Here is a 21,411-nt window from a genome sequence, read left to right on the forward strand (position 1 = left end):
TGGGCGTCTTTCGAGAGCAGAGAGGCTAGCAGTAAGATAGCATTTGAGGAACGATTGAGAAGGATGGAGGAAAAGCGGTGGGCTAGGAAAGTTTTCAGATACCTGTATATAAAGAATGTTGACACGAAATGGAGAAAGCGAACTAGAAAATTGACAAGTAAATATCTGTACAGCGGTAAGGGGGCAAATCAGCAATTATCGGTTAAGAAAAAGGTTAAAGGAACAGAGAGAGCTTTGTGGAAAACAGGGATGCTGACGAAATCGGCACTGGAAACATACCGGACCTTTAAATAGGAAATTGTCAAAGAAAATATCTATGATAATTGTAGGGGAAGTTCTTTGTTGTTTGAGGCCAGGACTGGAGTTTTGCGGACAGACGTATAGAGTCAGGTACCAGGAGATAGACACATTGTGCATTGCGTGCGGAGAGGAGGAGGAAACGGCTGAACACTTGATACTTTTCTGTAAAGGGCTTCACCCTACAGTGGAAGGCAGCGGGGCGGGCTTACCCAAGGCATTGGGGTTTAGGGATAGTGAAGGGAAAATGGATTTTAAGAGGTTAGAAGTAACCAAGCGAGGTTATCTGATTGGTGGCTAAAAGCAAGACAGGAGTAAAATTTCACAAGACATGGCTAGGTGGCTTGAGCCACCGCCCGATGTAAAGGGTTCAGCCGTATCCATCCATCCATCCATCCATCCATCCATCCTTAAACACGAACGCTCGAGCGCGTGTCTTCGACTGACATTAGCGCCGCTGGGTCTGAGACAATACTAGGCCGTTGGCAGGACACGTGTTGTCTTCAACCTACGCAAACACACCGTGCAGCATAGTCTCGGACTCGGCGCCCATCGCTCAAGGGCTGTAATAACAGTGCAGGACGCGCAATCGAGCGTTCTTGTTCAACGTGCTCTCGACGGTACTTGCTGTTCGCGTTTCCTCCGCTAATCGCTGTGTGAAATATGCGGGAACGATTTACTTCGGGAGGTTAAATTGCACGCAACTTAGCGGATTGCATATGAGCTTGTATGTGCAGAACCTATGTCAGAAATTCTTTTGCTTGAATTTAGCATGAGCATGATGTACGCTACTCGGCTTTGACTAACAGTTCTCGCATCATCGAAACCAACGTCAGCTTTACACTCGCAAGCGACATCGGACGCAACATATTGAGCTCCTATTTCAAATGCGCGTCTCGGTATCTTAATCATTTATCTTTGATCAGCGTGCGGTACCAGCCTGCCGACTAATTGGAAATGTATATTTTAAATGTGCCGCCGCCTCGTTTCATTATGAAGTTGAATGCTAATTCACTAGAAAGTGAGCTTTGTTGTTTAGCACAAATGGGAAGCTTTGCTTAAATGGTGCACCGTAAAACAAAAGGAAAGTGTGATGATTCGTTAGCTGAAGGCATCACATACTTGTTAGCATCATCTTTGAAACTGCAGTGCACTGGTGTAGGTGTATTAGCTGTTGCTTTTCTTTGTGTATTTTTTTTCACCGATGAACTGAGCAGAGCCACATAAAAATGTGCTGCCTCCTATTTTCCAAGTTTTTAGGGAAAGCACTGAGATAGGCTTGCTGAAGGAGACTCCATATGGTCTTCCTGTGTTCTTGCTCAAATCTAAGGGCAGTAGATTTCATTTGATTGTCAACTCGATTTATGCTTAATTCACTTTCTTCAGTATATTGTGAGTAGCCATTTGGCTTTCCAGTGCTGATCCTTCTGCCTGTTAAGATGGCCATGCTGGTGGACTAGAACATGGAGAAAGCCTGTTGGTCCATCTAATCTGCTGATAGCTGCCTTTTGTGTGGAATCTATGCATGGTCCACCATGATGGGCTCTGTGATGTGTATGAGTCATCTTATAGATGGCAGCTGCATCGTGTTGCTTTGATGCAGTCCAGCTTTGTGCACTTAGCTGCAATTCTCTTTCGTGTTTCTCAGAAAGGGCAGTATTAATTCTAATCTGGCATCTTTCGTGTAATTCACTCATGCATTTTTGCATTGTTCAAATGATAAACGTCGAAAAACCTTAAGGGTCCTTCAGCATTTACTCAGAGCATTGAACCCTTGCTGCGGCTAGTGCGTGCGGCCAGTGTAAGTGCCATTGTTTTTGTGTGTATAAACTTCCCGCTTTTGCATGCTGATTTTTACTGTTCAGAACATATTAGTTGCTGTTAGTCAAAGCTGAAACTTAGCAGAGGCTTTTAACGGAATAGCGTTAAAGCTCCCATTCTGCACAAAATCCTTAAGAGTCGGCGGTGTCGGGAGTGAAAAATTCCTTTAGAAGCAAGCTAGGTGGGTTACCTAGGTCATGTAACATTCTGGCGTCATCACCATTTTCTCACCGGATTGAGAGCAAACTGACCACCGTGGCAAGTGACAATTTAATGAATGATTGGGAAGAACATCCTGGGTCACACAAGCCCCACCAGAGGCAGCACTTGCCATCGTAGGGCAGGGGCACATTGCTTAACCACTGCACTGCTATGCCAGGAGTGATGTGAGAGTGTAATGGATCTATAAATGCAAAGTCAAAAATAACCACTTCCACACATATGGCGATTTACCCATTAACCATATTGCATCATACTCTTAAATGTCTAAATCAGTTTTTTGAATGCGTTTAACAGCTTGATGTTCCCGGTTATTACTGTCTAGCATGCTAAACTTTGCAGTTCTGTGTGCAAAACACAAAAGCATCTTTAATTTACTTATTGCTAAAAAAGCTGTTTAACCATAAAAAAGGCTCTTTTTGTGGTTCTTAATTTAAAACTGCACTGAAACACACTAAGGAATCATTTTTAAATCACATTCTGCCATTGATGGGACTTAATAAAGCTAAACAATTTTGGAACATTGTTAACAAATGGATAACTTTACAATTAACCTAAAGACTTCAGGTGGGCAGGTAATATCAGTGAAATATACATGGATGTTCTTAACGTTTAAGGGTGCTTTTACGAATAATTTATATATTACATATCCTCATTATTCATCCTGTAGTTTTTTTCTTATGAACCCTATTATTGCAGATCCTACCGCGATTGTAGAAATAATTGAACAGCTGAAGATGTCATCTTAATGTGACAAGGGCAACATCAAGTCTAAACCTAAAAAGAATGTGGAAGTTTATTGTGCTAATATTCTTTCTAAGCTATTTGAGCAATCTCTTGAGTTTGGATGTGTCCCCAATGATTGGAATGTGGGCAAGGTGGTTCTACTGAACAAGTATGGAGACAAACATTCATCTACTAACTACCAAACCATTTAATTTTTTAGCATCCCCTGTAAGATCAGGGAACATGAGATCAGCTCTCACCATGCAAGTTCCTTAGAGTTAAAATTTTTTCAATCATTTGCAGTAAATGTTTCATAAAACATTTTCATGCAAGGCACGGCTTTTTTATATTACACACGATCTGCATTTCATTCTTGACCAGGGTACTTGGCAGACTGCACAATCTTCAACTTCTCAAAAGTCGTTGACAAAGTTTTGCAAACATTTACTTGTTTCAAACTCAGTAATCTCAATCTCGACCGTAATGTTGATTTGTGACTATAGTCTTTCCTCACTGATCGTTCTCAATTTGTGACTGCAAATCAAACTACCTCCAGTTTCTCTCCAGTGGGCTCAGACATTTCCCAGGCTTCTGTTCTTGGGCCCTTACTTTATCTTGGTTATGTAAATGATTTGCCTACTAACGTTGCTTTTTCTGTGTGTTCTTCCTGTTGACTGTGTTATTTACCGTGAAATTATCAGTGACTCTCATGCTTCTCGTCTTCAGTCTGATATTAACCATGCTTTGGAATGCTGCAATACATACCACTTGGAATTTAATATTAAGATATTAACCAGGGTTTAACTCCACTTAAAGTGATGTTTGACGTGCAAAAGCATGTTGACATAAATTGTGACGCCACAATCAATACCACAGTAACAAGATGCGTCAAATCTCAAAGCTATGTACAGCTTTTCCAGGGGTGCCCTGCACCAAATTTTTGGTAATGACCGGAGTCAAATTTGAAGGTTGCAATTGTGTCAGGCATGCTTAATTTTTGTTGGACATCGCTTTTGGTCTAAATCGGCCAAGGTCAAATTTTGGGGGTCGGTCTTTTGTTATTAGTGGCTTTTTATACTAAGGAAGAAAAAGATGTTGCTATCCACAGCATCTACCACTGAAACCTGAAGCTCCTGAGCTGTGGCTAGCATTGGTGGGGCCAACTTTGGCAATGACTGGGCTAAATTTGGAAGTTGCCATCGTGTCGGGCACGCCCAATCTGGTTGGTCAGATCTGCCATGGTCTACTTTCGAGGATTTTGGAAATGACCTGGGCCAAATTTGGAGGTTGCCATCATGTTGGGCACGCTCAATTGTGATTGAACCTCCTTTTTGGTCTGAATCGTCCAAGGTAGGTCAAAATTTGGGGGTCACGAATCAAATTTTTGCAATATTCTATGCCAGATTTGGAGGTTGCCATCATGTTGGGCACATCCATTTTTGGTTGCATATCTATTCTGGTCCAAATGGTCAAATTTTGGTAGTGTCCCAGGCAAAAATTTTGGCAATGGCCGGTGCAAAATTTGGATGGCGTTATTGTGTCGGGCACACCCGTATATGGTTGGTGAGGTCGGCCAAGGTCAAATTTCTGTGGTGGCAAGCCAAATTTCAGAAATTGCCTGAGGGAAATTTGCAGGTCACCATTGTGCTCGGCACACTCAGTTATGATTGCAGATCAGTTTTGGTCCAAATTGACCAAGATCAAATTTTTGCGGTAGCTCGAACGAAATTCTTGCTGCTTGGCATCACAGTTACTATGGCAACGTGCGACGCACAAGCAAGCTGAACAAGCAAGATTTTTGCTCGGCTTTGATGATTGTCTGAGTGTTTGCACGTTAATAAGAGTGAACGCATGCGTGTTTCTCAACATGGGAATATAACAGCCACTTAAGAACTTAATAATACCCCCTGGAAACTGTCATTGTACCTATATCTCGGTATGCATATAACTTCTCGCCTCTCTTAGAAGCTGCATTTTGAATTGATTGCTAACACTGCAACCATATGTTAGGGTACCCGTGTCGAAATTTCTACCTTTTCTCTAGTTGAGTAAAATTAGTTCTTTATAAAACTCTCATTCGATGTGAATTTGAATATGCAGCATTAGTTTGTGACAGATGAATAGAATTTGAATTCATACAAAACCTAGTGTTTCTATTCATACTTTCCAGTTATCGCTGCAGCTCTAGTGTTGCCGCCATTAAGAGTACCTTATTATTGTCACTGCTTTCACACTGCAGAAAAATTTCTGTTTTGTCTGTTTCACAAAATCGACCCACCCCTACATTGCTACCTGCCCCTACACGTTTCGAGCCGCATCGATTATCTCCACAAAGTAGGTGTTCCTTCAAGTCATGGTAAACATTTTTTTATTCAGTTGACCCCAGGCAGTAAAAACAAATCCAAAACAGAAAATTTCGTCTCTGTTTGGATTTGTTATCACTGTCTGATTTCCCACCACAGTTTTGTCTTTGCCATATTTGTCTTCATATTTTCTTTTTCTTTTTTGTTGCCTTTGTCCTGGTAATAGGTGTTTTTTTTGCTCCACTGTATGGTATTCGCTGTATGTTGTCACACTCCCTTATGTAGTGCCTTTATGCCCTGATGGTGACTAAATAAATTATGGTGGCACACACAAGTTGCTTTTGATAACATTTCACCAGCATTATATGTGATCTTTGGTTCTAGGTGAGGTGCAGTCTAATTATCGGGCTGTGCCAGTATTGTTACTATTACATCATGTAAAGAGCTCGTATCCAAGGTCCATAGGACTTGACTTGCGAACAATGGTTATGTGGTGTCTGTTTACAGCTAGTGTGTTCTATTTTAGCATGAGCATGGTATTGCTATGAGTTCTGTCACGTTTATTGTCTTAACAGTGTTGTTTATCGCCACCAGCAGATAGCCCTATCTCGTTTTTTCTCCACACGGGGTGCGTTGTCTCGCGTATGGCTGTTGAATAATACCGGATGGTTGGCGAAGATTTGCAATCGTGTGTGGCTAATTCTTCACCATTTAGGCCTTCTCGTGAAGATGCGTGCCTGTCGCCAGCAGTATGCCCACTTGTGCTTAAATAAATTCTTCATTAAACTCGGATTGACAGACGGAATAATTTTAGTCCTGACAGTTGTTTTAGAAGATAGTTGGTTTCCATTCTTTGTGGACAGTCTTCCCCACCAAAGAATTTTAGTTCTACGCCAGCCTGCATGCACCTCATCTATGTTGGTCTCTCTGCCTGTTGTACACAAGTATACGTTGTCAAGTTTTAAGCAACCATATACTATATTTTTCTGCAGAAATAAAGAAAAACCTTCGCTTTTAAAAAAAATAGGCTCCTCTGAAGATCCGGATCTTTACTATAATCTGTCTGGCTTGATTAACATTAAAGAGGTTCAGATGAACTAAAATTGGTTAATGCACTTTGTAGTTACTGGTTTTAAGGCCAAGGTTGCAATGGTGGGTACAAATGAGGTTGACATGGCTGCCTTAGACGATATTTAGCCATTCTCGGGATATTTGTCAGCTGTCTTGAAGTGCATTTTTCTCTACTGTTCATGAAAGACAAGGGACGGGAAGGACAGACACCATCTACGTCAGTCCAGTCACCAACGAGCGCTATAGCATGCGTTAAAAGAGACCAACACTGAATTTTACGGACCCAATTTTTTTTTCGGCACAATGCAAAGTTTACTATCTAAGGTGCTGGATCCTGCAAAGGTTTTGTTGGAAACTGTGTAGAAAATTTTTACCCTGAATTCTTAAATCGGAGCATGGACCAGTTTTTATCTATCCCAATGCTGGAATCCATGGTCAGCGAAGCACAGTGGCGATTGCACGTCTGCAATAGTGCTGTGACAAAAACTAACACAAATCTCACCCGCCGGAGAGTAATAAGATATATTTAGTGTAAGGTGGGGTTTATTCGGAGAAGCTTCTTAACAGGAGCAGGGCGAACAGCAGTCCGAGGTCAGCTGGTCCAGCCAGGAACGTCCACCAGGCGATGGCCATGCGGCACGCGCGTATGCTCATCGTCTTCCTTACGATTGCCCCCGAACAGAAGAGGAGCCATCCTGGCGACTTAGGGGGCGGACAAGACAGCGGGGTCATAGTATCTCTTGAGGCGCTGGATATGGACAGTCTCACGGCCGCGGCATCTGAGATAGGGGACAGCGTGAGGGGCTCAACAATATAGTTGACTGGAGATGTTTGCTCCGAGATGCGATATGGCCCTTGATATTTAGCGAGCAGTTTCTGGGAGAGGCCCAGAGTACTGGGAGGTATCCACAGCCAGACAAGAGAGCCGGGCGAGAAATGCTGGGGACGTTGATCTTCATCGTGGCATGTTTGTTGAAGTTTCTGGATAGCTGTTGTGAGCGACCGGGCGATCCTGCGGCAGTTTTCAGCGTGCCTGGTGGCTTCGGAAATGGTGGTGCGCTCAGATGCCTCAGGGTGGTAGGGGAGAACAGTATCAATGGTAACGGAGGGATGGCGGCCATAAAGGAGGAAGAAAGGAGAAAATCTTGTCGTAGACTGCATAGCAGTATTGTACACGAACTTAATATATGGGAGAATAAGGTACCAGGTCGTGTGGTTCGAACCGATGTACATAGCCAGCATGTCCCCCAGAGTGCGGTTAAAGTATTCAGTGAGGCCGTTGGTCTGACGGTGGTAAGCGGTGGAAGTCCGATGGATGACGTTGCACTCACGAAGCAGAGCTTTGATGACATCAGATAGGAAGACACGGCCTCTGTCGCTGAGGAGTTCTCGAGGGGCACCATGTCGAAGGATGAATCAACGCAGAAGTAAGGATGCCACATCTTGTGCCATGGCAGCAGAGAGTGCGGCGGTTTCAGCATACCGCGTGAGATGATCGACGGCAACAATGATCCATCGTTTGCCAGAAGCAGTATACGGGAGGGGCCCATATAAATCAATGCCAACGCGGTGGAAAGGGCGAGGCGGACAAAATAGCGGCTGCAACTTGCCAGCAGTATAGGTAGTGTCTTACGGCGTTGGCAGTCGAGGCCCGAGCATACATGTTTCAAAACGAAATTGTACATGCCGCGCCAGTAGTAGCGGAGGCAGAAGCGCGTGTAAGTCTTGAAAAGGCTTACATGACCGCATTGTAAGTCAGTGGGAAAACATCAGCAGATATAGGACCGTTGGTGGCGAGGAATGATGAGGAGCCATTTTCGTCCATCAGAATGATAATTACGGCAATTAAGCAGGTTATCTCTGATCTCAAAATGGGAAGCTTGATGATGCAGTGTGCGGGATGGTGTAACCGCCAATGGGTCGGAGAGAAAGTCTAGAAGAGCACAAATCCAGGGATCTTTGCGCTGTTTAGAAGGCATGTCACTGACGGTGAGAGACGGCGTAGGGGCTCTGATTTCGCAGAGGCTGGCAAGTTTGGCGGTTAGCGGGGAGCGAGACAAGGCATCGGCGTCCTGATGCTTATGGCCCGACCGGTAGACGACTCGGATGTTATATTCTTGAAGACGCAGTGCCCATCGTGCCAGGCGGCCGGAAAGTTCTTTCAATGAAGAAAGCAAACAAAGGGCGTGATGATCCGTAACAATGTCGAAAGGACGACCGTACACATAAGGGCGCAACTTGCCTAAGGCCCAGACAATGGTGAGGCACTCTTTTTCAGTCACAGAGTAGTGACGCTCAGCCTTTGTAAGTGTGCCGCTGGCATAGGCAACGACATATTCGTCGTATTCATATTTGCACTGAGAAAGCACTGCACAGAGACCAATACCACTGGCATCCGTGTGAACTTCAGTTGGGGCCGCCGGGTCAAAATGGCGCAAGATGGGTGGTGCCATGAGAAGACGATGCAAGGGGTCGTAGGCGTCGTCGCAGGCGGGTGACCAAGCCGAAAAATCGACATTGGCGCCGAGCAGCTGAGTCAAATTAGTAGCGTCCGTTTTGTTTCCACACTCAAAGCTGTTATGGCAGAGTGATGTAGCACTTGTCAACAAAAGTTGTAGTTAACTGTGATTACCGCTTCATTCACGAAATTAAAAACACTGTATTGCCATCTAGTTACAAAAGCTAAAAGCACGTGGGCAACAATGAGAAGGGAGCATTGCTTTTTGTTGAAGGGTGCACTGGAGAATGTGTTAACTATAATAAAGCATGAACACTCTTGATGGAATGCTGTACAATAAAAAATGGTAAGCAATATTTTACTGAGATGTGGTCTTTTGGGGGTCTACACTTTGTCAGTTAGTGTACTAAAATATGCATTGTGTAACTGAGGTTTTCGATTGTGCATATTCTGGATTTCTGTGTGTTATTTTGCAGGTAAATCAAGATGAGGTCTCGTTGCTGCTAGAGGAAGAACCTGTATGGATAACTGCTGCCAAACTATGGAGATGGTATCCTCATCCTCGTATCCTTTTGAACTGTGTATCTGGTGCTCTTAATTTCTAATGACTTTATCCTAAGTTGGGCACATCACAATCCTCCTGGGTAATTTCTGATAAGAACACAAGGGGTCTTGATTTGGCAGCACCTATATACAGGCTCTGGATCATATTGACGCTTATGTTTACGACTGTGTGTTGCATTTCAGTCCAGTTCATTGATTTCGGTTTTGGCTTTGTCGAGCTGCATGGATTTTTCTTCCAAGATCATCTGCTTTGCCACAATAAACAGGGGTTTCAAACATACAGGGCTGATACAAGCAAAGTGTCCCTATTTGTTCCCAAATTGTTCCCATAAGTACTCAATCAGTTGAGTGTCTTTGGAGAATTTCAGTCCAATGATTTTCTTCGGTGCTGGCAAAACAGACTCTGCTATTTATACTCATGTATATACATTTTCTTGGGATCCTAATCACAATATATTTTCTTGGCGTCCTAATCACACACCCAATAAGGGAATGAGTTTGCTGCAGCATTCGGTGCAAGCAGTAGCATACCATTGATGAAAAGGCAATGGTTGCGTTATCTGCTCCGCCGTTTTGGGTCCACGCTGCTGCCTTATGGAACTTATTATAGCTACTACAACAGGCTTTCAAGCATAGCAATATTTCCTCTCACCTGCATCCCTTTTCACATTTTGATAAAATATATCCCTTCTCCAGTAAGAAAATCATTCTCTTGTACCCTTTGCACATCTGTATCTTATAAGCACTGGTGCTCCACATATAACCACTCTTAACTATGGCTGTTGAAGTGAGCTAATCGTCTCTTGAAACAAACACTGGGATGCCAGTTTATTTTTGTTTAAGCTACAGAAAGCATATGCACTTCTGTTAGTGGTAGTTGGGTTTTTCCTTACTTTTTTGTCTTTGCTCTACGTGACTTTGCAGATCAGTGTTTGCCAGGAAATGCAAGCTCCCCAGAATGGACCTTTCAAACTGCTTCCAGCCCTTACTTTCGGGGTGTTTTTCTAGAAAGGCTGTAAATTTGCATACCCAGTAGCAGTATCGGGTATTGCTCACTCATTAGGCCATAAACAGAATGTGATACCTTTCAAGCATGCAAGGGCCTGCTGCATTATACATGCTCAATGCACAAAGCATATAAACAATGTTGTTCCTTTGGAGTCTCCTGCTTAGGCTGCTTTGCTGTGTTCCAAAGTGCATGCATGAGGACCAGTATTACAAGGATAAAGAGTGCATGCCTGAGGAAGAGCCTCTGAAGGTAACCTGCTGCGGCTGGCATATGCTGAAACTTACCTTCGTTTACTTGCGTGTTCAAAGTTAGGTGCATGAGAATCCATCTGGCTGTGCCTAGGGAACTATCCCATCCAGCTGTGCTCAATATACCACAGTTGATGTTGTATTTTAGCATTTTAGAAAACATCACTTTCAATGGTTTGTTCTCATATTTAACTGCATAATGCCAGGTGCACTTCTTTTTTTCTGTCCAGATCCTTTCACATTTTGTCCCTGCAGAAGTAAAATGACAAAATCTGCAGTCATATGTGGTTTTTATGAATTCTCACTTCTCTGTGCATTGTCATGTATACAAAAGCACACAGGCACCGCTGCTTGTGGGATCAATTTTTTTTAGTGACTCCTTTGTTCTTTGTTATTTTTCAGGCCGTTATTGAAAAGCCTAGGCATAGAAGGTTCCACAGGTAGAAACCTTCAGTACCACGCCTGGCAACTTACCATGTCTCCATTGCTTCATGTTGATAACCTGCACGCGTTGAAGTAATTACCTTTTTGGTGCATCAGTGTTTGATGCATAAATTTTTATCTTGATTCTTGTGCTGTACAGTCTTGAATGGGCAAATTCTTGATTTCGTTATTCAGTGTGACTCCATAACTTTGCGCTCTTGCTTTATCTGCTGGTTGGGACTTTGTGAAGAGTGCAGCTCTGCAAATATTGTGTTCTAGGTATTGTATGCTGAATTTTGCATGGCATGTTATTTGCTGCTGTTCACTTGTTTATGAGAATTCTCTTTCCATTGCTGAAGAGTGCTCTGTGCCTGCTCTTGGTTGCTCACAAATGACTGAACTTCTTTCTTCATGTGCATAGCATTACTGACTCTGTTAGAACAGTGTTCGTTCCTTTGTGCATTCAGTCCGCACTCTGACATCTCCCCACCCAAAAAATTGAATTGAAAATTCTGTTTTTAATAGGCGGCAATATTTATCCGTATGGGATGTACTGTGACAGTATTTTTTAGTTTTCTCGCGATAGTGAATGCTCTTCAGCGCCTGTGTATTTCATTATGTATGATATTCAGTTCATGGTGGCAGTATCCCACTGGGCATTAAAACTCTCTTGGCTGTCCCGTGGACATCCCCTGGACCTCTCATATGTGGTTAGAACGTCCAACATTGTTTCATTGCCAATTGGGATGGACTTTCAATGAACTTCGTGCTGGAATTTTTTCCTTACAATGTGAAACTGTTTGAAAACAATTGCTTCCCCAATGTTTCTGTAAAATTCTATGCTCTATTGATGCTGCACACTGTTGCACAAGGCAGCTTTGGTTTTACCTGATTTACTTACCTGGAGCGTATGTTTTTAGTTTGCCTGAGTGGGGCCCTGACACAAGTCAGGTCTTCATGAATTATAAAATGCTCATGAAAACAATGTGTTGCTGCTGCAATTCAGCTTATAATAATGCAGCAGATGGGGACAAGTTGCACTTTTATTCTCTATATCTTGCCGCATTCACTCTCTGCAGTGGAGGCCTACTCATATGAGCATGTGCCTCGTATGCAGGATGTGCGGTTTAGAATCCCAGTCCCACTGAGCACCCACCAGTGATACACTGTACAAGCTTTCCCCTGGCTTATGCTGGATGTAATGCTTGGAAATGGGTCTTTCACCCCACCATATGTAGACAAAAGTGTCTTATGCCATGGTGCTCTTTGGCCGAAGCTGCCCTTGCACCATTAATATTCACTGTCATCACCAACTTCCACTGTTGTTGCTGTCCGATGAGTGCCCCTCATCAGCATGTTGCCAGAGATTGGCTTCTTCCGTGCCGTGGATGGTTTTAAAAAAGGCTGTCACCTTAAATCCTTCCAAGCGGTGCTGATTTACTGATTACCATCGAGAAGTGCATTGAGAAACTTGGTATGACAGTTCATTCTGTTCTTTTCCTCCGATTTCTCATCCCAGAATTATAGGTGGTGGTCTTAAACGAGTAAATGCAGTATGCTATAACTGCACTCAAGACACAGTAGTGCGCATTTTCAGGTGTGCTGCTACTAACTTGGTTAATATCACTTTTGGAGACACTGCACGGGAAACATCATGTTAGGGCAAATTGGCAACATTCGTGGCCAGCTGTAATCAAAGCTTTTCTACCAGTAGCCATTATTCAGAAGTTTTTTCCTATACAGTGCAAAGAGTATAAGAGGTTCAGTAAAGAAAAGGAGTGCTATGGGAATGTGTTGTGTCATTAAGCGTAACTGACACTCATGAGTTGTTGAGCCTGCACAGGCAGACTTGTGTCCTTCCCATGAAGCCAGTAATTGTGCAAGCAAACAGGTCAGTGAAGTGGCTGTGGACTTGAATCTATTATGTCTGAACTTGTGGCCAATCGTCAGTTTTTTATGAGCGTAAGTGTAGTTCTCCTCTGCACATAGAATTAGAAGTCGGGAGTGTTTGATTTGGAGTTTACTTTTTTTTTAATCTCGCCCTTCTTAATTTACATGGCCTGCTACAGATGTGTGAGATTGTGTTCGGTGTTCACCGTTTCATGCACGTAACACGAAATGAGCTGTGGCTTCTGTAGACGTATGTCTCAGTGGATATGATCCGGCTTTCACGTGGAGGCTTGAGCACCAGGGACCGCTAATGTGGTGAACTTCCTGTGCAAAACTCGTTAGGCTGGAATCTGCAGTTTTTCTCCATTAGTACTTTCCTGAAGGTAGTCTTTCAATGAGCAGTGTAAAGGACACTGAAACTGCTGTTCAATGAACCATGGTGCATGGAAATGATACTTGCCTTTGATATTCTGGAAAATATTTTGTATGATATGTGAACTCCTGACTGAAGTGTCACCTCTGTGAGTTCTCTTCTTCGATGCGAAAACTTTTACAGGAGCCAAGGCCTCGTCAGAATTTTAGCCTTCGGCTTTTTTCTCCTCATGCTCTCCCTGAGAAGAAAATAAAGCATAAAAAAACACATGCTAAACATGGCTGACTGCCACTCGTTTAGTTATTAAGCTCACTTGGATGGACTTGAGACACTGTCATGATGCCAGCAATGCAATTGCTAGGGTTAAAGGCAGTGACTTTGCATGGATTACAATGGCTGACCTATGTTGTTCGCAATGATGATATTTACAGCAGCCTAAATGTTCTCTTCAACTGTGTGCAGAATTCACTGTAGGGATGTCTTGCTACTGATCAGAATTCTCTTTAAGGCTAACCTACTGAATAAAACTTGTGGTAAACATCCACAGCTTTTGATGAGTGTGTTCTCCACATGTCGTATTTCTAGTTCCAAGTGAACGGTGGACTGTTGGTTCTTGTATTTTTCTGAAAGTATTTTGCCTTTAAAATGCAGGTTCTGTGGTCATGCAGACTGGACACGGTGTATCTCCTGGCCAAAATTCTTCCCATCTCAGTGATTGCATGGAATCTACTCCTCCTGGCATAGGGAACCGCCAGGGCAAACCCACAGGAAAGAACCTGCTCGAATGTGCACACACTACAGCAAGGGATAGAAAAACATCCCAGCTAGTGACTCATCTCCGAGCCCATACCGGTGAACGTCCTTATCATTGTGACCAGTGTGGTAGCAGCTTTACACAAAAGGGTAGCCTGGTCGCTCACCTGCGCACTCACACCGGTGAACGTCCTTATCATTGTGACCGCTGTAGCAGCTTTCAGTATAGACCGTTTACAGAGAGCAGTTTGCTCTGTCTGGGACAGGCGGCGCCACTAGGATGACCGCCACTTCTGGCCTTCGGAGCCGTCGTTAGGAGCATCGGTGCGCAGTGCGAAATGCTGCTGCGCAGCTTATGTATGAACGCCAAGCGACTAAAGCAGTCCGGCTGTGATACGGATGTCATCTGTATTGCTGAATTAATATCTAGAGCTGATGTCCCTGTGGTCAAGTGTCAGAAAAATAGTCGCACTTCTTACATATGGGAAAATTCGCAATACCATTGCCGCCGTTTTTTGAGGAGCTGTCTTGCGACTTCATGATGCTTTCAGAAAGAACAGAATGTTAATGCGTTGTTTTACAACAAAAATCACAAACATATCACAAACGCCTTGTGCCAGTTTATTTCAGAACCAGCAGGAGCTGCGGGAATACCAGAACGAGCATACATGCATGTAACCTTTCTCATCTTCGACAAAGACAAACACGGACCCAATACGTTGAATACGTTACACTATTATTCGCCGATGCAGCTTAATATGCATTTAATTGCTGCATTTTATCTTCTTCTATTTTTATTTCTTTTATTTTACCTTTCCCGCACCGCTCTCCTTCCGTCTTTAGCTCCCAAATTCCCTTCCCCTTGAGGAGTACCATGCCAGTGATCTTCAAACGCCGGCTAAATGTTTTTCCAATAAAGGATTTTTCTTTATATATAGTCGGTGCTATTTTAGACCTTTGCAGTAAGTGCTTCCTGGGCGTCGGCGCAGTGCTTAGTGAACTGTTATGCGTACTTGGCACAGGCACGGGGGAAGTGCCAACGGAGCTTTTGCAAAAGTCCTCAGAGGAGGCATTTCGACATGCAATTCTTTCACCCAATGCAAATTTCTACAGAAGTACGCTAATGCACGGGACAGCGGTAAAATTTATCATGACAGGCTTTGTATATTTTCGCTTAGTCTGGCTGGCTACATCTTTGGGTGTTGAGATCAAGAAAGCACAGTCGAACGTCACCGAGTGTCTGAAGGGGCCCTTGAAAAACATGTATATTCTTATTTTGGAAGCCGGAATGTTAACGGAGGATAAAGTAAATACCTGGGCGATCGGCTGATCATCACATGCACGCACACGTTCGTTTGTAAGTCACGTGCACAGTGCTGAGCAGTGAACGTTCTTAATAGCTGTGAACCCATATTCCTTCACTTGGCAAAAATATCGAGCTCTAAAAAGCAAGCCTTCAGGCATTGTTACTCTGCAGTTAGACAACAAGTTATGCGGCACACAAATAGCGTCATACGGTGAACTGACTGAACAAATATGAATCCGCAGGTAGCTGACCACGGTTTATTGACGAATCCGAGCCGATGCGGGCAATCTGAAGGAGATGAGTAAATCAGCTCATTGAACCAAACATGTTCCAGTACCGACATGTTCTACGAGCACTCACACTAATTTTTTGTGCCGTCCGAAAGCTCGTTATTCACAGCGAGAGCCGGAGAAGCGTCTTGCAGCCGAACACACCGGCAGCCTTCGGAATGAGAAGGCCCGAAGGCTGGCGATGGCGAAATGGTCACGTGACCAAATATGGTAGCACCCATGCTGCCGCACTGTAAAGCGTCTATAGGAGTAGTCTGGTGGTGCACATTCGTACCCACACGGGTGAAAAACCGTTTGAGTGCCATCTGTGCTCCATGGCCTTTCCAGCTAGTTCAGGCCTTTCGAGGCATGTGAAATCCGATAAGGGGGAAAAGCCCTTACAATGTGACTTGTGCGAGAAGACATTCTGTAGGAGGCAAATTTTGAAACACCACAAGGATGCAATGCACAAAGAATAGCAGTGGTCCATCATGCCCCTTATCAATGTTTAGCTGGTTGCTGTTTTGTGTACAAGTTTGTTTTAAATTTGCTCATTAATATTACTGCCCCTATAATTGACACACAAAAAAATCTCCTCCTGTGAAAATCTTTGTGTGTATTCAAGCAGTGTTATTGTCAGGAAGAAGTGGAGACAGGTAGTTGTTCAGCATCAAATTGATACGTCTTGTTTTAGCTGCAAGGTTTCAAGAGTTCTGTGTTGTCTGGAACGAAAACTAAGAGAAAAATTCACCAACATCTCCATCTTTGTTTGTCAGAGCATTGTGTCTCCTGGATATAAATTGCATAATACTTGTAGACTATTAGGTCCACACCATATTCAGTCTGTTTTGGTTGCCTGAATATAAGCTGCTTGTGATCATTTCACTTTTATTCAGCTATATTTGTTGTGTTGGTACTCCTTGAAAAAGGCCCATCTATTCATGCAAGGTGTTCATGATAATAAGCTGTCATATTCTATGGTAATTGAAAAATAATGTACATACTGCAGATAAAAAAATATTGTAATCTTGTAGTGTATTGTGAAGCTCTTAATTCACGTCACTTGTGTGAAATTGCCTAGTGCAGATTTGCATTTACGGCATTTGCCATTACAAAAATGTTGAATGTATTCTGGCTATTCGTAAAACTCACTTAGCATTTTGTGCATTAAAATACAAAAGCAGTGCAGTTTTTTGGTTAGCCTGCTTCTTCAGAAAGGTGCTGTTCTTTTTTTTTACTGTCATACTTCGAACATCCTTAGACAATTGTGCCTGGCATCTAGGACAAAATTTCTATTGCTCTCTTCAGCTCTCAGTGCTGTTCCTCACAACAAGGCCATTCTGTCTAATGGCATTGCTTTATAGTGGCACACCTTGTAGTAATAAAGGAGTAATTACTCTTTGCCATCCACCTAAGCAGAGCATCCAGCTGCAAATGAAAGCTTACGGCCTCTGCAGAAACCTTGCAGTTAAAGAAAAATTCGTCCTAGTTCAGGGTTCGAACCTGGGACCACCACTTCTCGAGAGCAGTCGCTCGACCAAGAAATTTTTCCTTAACTTCGAGTGGGCGCCGCGGTGGCTCAGTGATAACGGTGCTCGGCTGCTGACCCGAAAGACACAGGTTCGATCCCGGCTGCGGCAGTCGAATTTCGATGGAGGCGAAATTCTAGAGGCCCGTGTGCTGTGCTTTGTCCATGCATGTTAAAGAACCCCAGGTGGTAGAAATTTCCTGAGCCCATCACTACGGAGTCCCTCGTAGCCTGAGTTGCTTTGGGACGTTAAACTCCCATAAACCAAAGCTATTAACCAACCTTAAATACGAGGCATCTGTAGAAGCTGTACAGCATTTTTTTTGTAGCCGTAAGGCTGAACTTTTGTCGATGGCAATGACTTATTACTTCCTTATTAGAATCTACTCCACCTTGGGGGATTCCCCGCAATCATTTGGTGGCCGTACTGCAGTTTTGTTTGTTGCTTTGGAGAAAAATTTTGCATTTTTTGTTCTCCCAACAACCGCCCTTTTACTTAGACATGTCCTTGAATACATCCATTCTATTAACGAACTATCATAAGCTTCTCAGGAAATTAAAAAAAGAGATAACCCCCTGTTTTTCTACTTTTTGCATTTTGTGCAGTCCTCTCAATGTTTTGCACTGTTATTCTTTGAAGCTCACACACAGTTGTGCTGCACAGGCTGCCTGCACCTTTTGCAGCTAATTCTTTGTGGGCAGCACTATGGGGCGTACACACAGGTGTCAGTCTAATCGATTTCAATCAGACACTATAAAACATACTCATGCTACCATCTTTTCCATACTTCCGAGGTGGACTGCCTGACTGGGATGTCAACGGTTGTTCATTTCAGGTTCAAGTAAATGATGTATATATTTATCTATAACTGCAGTTAGGTTTGAGTAAGCGAAATTGGTGTCCTACAATGTAGACTACTTTGCACCTTGTGTACTCAAAGAACAATTCCAAAGCATGTCGCAGTTACAAAACCAACTCTGTACACACGACGCCCTCTCTGTGACTGCATTAAAGGCAGTTTACGCGATTTTCATTTCTGTGAACATGATTTCGTGGTAAAAGAAGCGGCTGGTAAGCAAAACAGCAGCATGAAGGTCATGTTTCTCGTTCGCTGTTTTATAATTGAATAGACAAAAGCAAAATTATTTCTGACTCCGTGCAATGCAAGACAGAGGGTTTTCAGCGTACACCCCACAACCTTGAACTGCTTCATCATCATAGATGATGTCAAGTGATTGCTCACACACTTACTAGCATACTTGCCAGTGCACACACTTGCCAGAACATAAAGGTTCGATCCACTTACATCATAGAATGACTGGATACTTCCCCAGTCATGTAGTTGCATGCTGAAATACACTGCAGTGTTACAGTACACAATGCTTGCCTTTTGCACAGGCGCCTTTTGCGTTTCGCCTCAATCGAAACGTAGCCGCTGCACTTGGGTTTCAACCCAGGGACTTCGGCACAGTTTCTCAGTGCACCAACCACTTAGCCACCGCAGCAGGTAAACCCTTATTGGAGGGCTCTGGAATAATTTTGGCCACCTGGGGGATCTTTAACGTGCGGTGACAATGCACAGCACCCGGGCACCTTTTGAGCTTTGCCTCAATCGAAACGCCGCTGCCACGGTCGGGTTCGAACGTGGGGACTTCGGCTCAGTTGCCCAGCACACTAACCACTTAGCCACTGCAGCGGGTAAACCCATAGCAGAGGGCTCCGGAATAATTTTGATCACCTGGGGGATCTTTAATGTGCAGTGACAACGTACAGCACACGGGCGCCATTTGCAGTTCTTATTATCGAACTTTGGGCAGTTGAGGCATTTCTTCTGGTATCTTTAAATCCAAATTATGAGTTTTACTGCCTATCATGCTATTAATTAATGGCCCAATATGTGTCAGTTGATGAATTTTAAATTGTCACTCAATTCACTTTTGCGATGGAGGGTCACAACTGACAGGCAGTTTTCGATCAACAATACCTTATACACAGAAAAGTTTCTGCTTCCCCAATATATAGTTAATCTAGGTTCTCCACATGGCCTTCATAGTGTTTATTTGTATTTAAACATGCCCATGCCAACCATGCTCGTAAACTGTATAATGACACAAGCTGCATCGACATTAGCACAAAATTCATGTGTCACCAGTTGTTCCAGTTCCACTGTGTGGTGCTTTACATATGTTTTTGTGTGTTAGTAGTCTGTGCGATGAAGGCAAAGCTTCGCAGACAGAAATCCATATGTCCACAGAGAATGGGTAATTGCGAATGACTTGGGGAATGTCACTTTTGCTTTGTGTGCCAGTAAAAGTGTGGTTTGTCTTTGTGCACCACCGCACAGTCAGGACAGAGTCGGTCTTGTTCATGCCTTAACCTCTAAAGCTGGAAAAATGTATAGCCGCATTTGGAGACTAATTTGCTTCGGTGAAACTTGCCGGCGCTATTTTTTTAAGCTGACTATTTCAACACGTGCATCTGTGTAAAAAGTAAACACAATATAGGCTGGAAAAGTGGAAATGACATTAACCTATCTAAATTCATTAAGTGTGTGTGTCTTCAGCCGTGACCATGTCACTGACTCGGTTATCACTGAGCTTTCCAGGCTATATTTCTCTTGTAGCATGCTTTAGCAAAAGACTGCAGGTTCATGGAGATCACACCGTTCGCAGTTCATGGATGTACGCATTCTTCTGTGTCCTTAATCGCAAAGCAAATGCAACAGTTAGTTCTTTCGAGTTGCTGTGAAAAGTGTGATCCTTTATGAATTCTGCAGTGGTATGCCTGAAAACAGTTCATGGTGCACTATGGTGACTTGTGGAAGCTGGTGAGCCATATCCCGATTACTGTGCTCCGAGGAGGCACATGAGGTCACAACGCGTGCCTCGCCACGGAGCCGAACCGGTCTGGCCAAGCCGGCGGTGGCTGGCGCACTCGGCGCGAAATAGAGACGTGCTCCAAGACTCCGCCAGTGTGGTAAGAGTGCGCCGAAGTTGCCGAACGCGTCGGCGGTTAAGCACAGTTAGAGCATAGAGGGTCTTGCTATGGATGACGCGACGTCGCCGTGCAGCGCGCGTGCTACTCCGGAGTATAAACGCGCATTCACAGAGCCTGCGCTTAATCGCTAACCAACGTATTTGGTGACGGCATCTATGGTAGCCACAAAACACCCCGCACACCCACTGAATAAAAAAAAGCTGTGCCGAGGCTTGGAATCGAACCAGGGCCTTTAGCGTTTTAGGCTGAGATGCCGCCACTCTGCCACTACGGCTCAAGCTTTGTGCATGAATAAGTGAATGCATTCTTCCGATCAATGCAGAAGTCTCCACGCTTTCGCTATGGATATCCTGGCATAACAGAGCTAGGCCATCAAGAATTTTTTTTCTTAACTGCCTTGTATCTTGCCTCCCGTCCCTTTTAAACGATTTCCGTTAAGTAGTTCGAAGTTGACTGGCACAGCCGGGAATGTTTTGCCGGGCAAGCGTACGAAGACACAAGTGCTCTTTATACTGCTAATTGCCTTGTACGATCACTGACGATCGTGCTGTCATAGTTTTTCGTTGACCATGGCGATCATGTGACCACCCTTAACAGGCTCCTTCAAAGGTTAAGTAGCAATTGAAGCGGCACTTGAAGTTCCTCTGCTTTTCGGCGCTTGTAAATCGAGGCACGTCAAAAACAAAATCACGGGGCACGCAAAGCTCATAGACGTGAAGCGCCATAACAAACTGAAACTCTCCTGGCCGCTTGTGGCGCCACCAAGCATCGGTTTTCTTTGCTTCCAACATTCAGGTTGTCTTTGGTCTGTCTTTCTTGTGTGATAAAAGTGCACTATCGGTTTCAAAACAAAACTTGCTTCAATATTGAACCGTGCAACCTTCTTTTGTCAGCCTCAGAGATTCGCGGCTCCATGGAGTAAGGAAAATTCCTTCAAGGTGGCGTCTCTTGTCCTATGACGTCATCACGCTTGTACATACGTGATTGGCCTGTGGCGGCGATACCTGTATTTTTGTTCTTGCTATTTTCTACCTTACAAGAGCTTTGTTTTCAGTAAGAGTGGTGTTTTTGTGATCAGGAGCTGGTATTCTAACGCTACAAGCCAACTTCAATTTATCCTCGGTGTCCCTTTAACTCAGTAACTCTGGTGCCTCG

The 21,411-nt window shown here is 43.8% G+C and overlaps 1 pseudogene; it reads left to right on the forward strand.

The window, feature by feature from the left end:
- The window catches only part of LOC144103480 (uncharacterized), a 49,529-nt pseudogene extending 35,064 nt beyond the window's left edge, over window positions 1-14,465 (forward strand).
- The last annotated feature ends 6,946 nt before the right edge of the window (window positions 14,466-21,411 follow it).

This window comes from Amblyomma americanum, chromosome 9 (assembly GCF_052857255.1).
Source record: "Amblyomma americanum isolate KBUSLIRL-KWMA chromosome 9, ASM5285725v1, whole genome shotgun sequence".
NCBI classification, from domain to species: domain Eukaryota; kingdom Metazoa; phylum Arthropoda; class Arachnida; order Ixodida; family Ixodidae; genus Amblyomma; species Amblyomma americanum.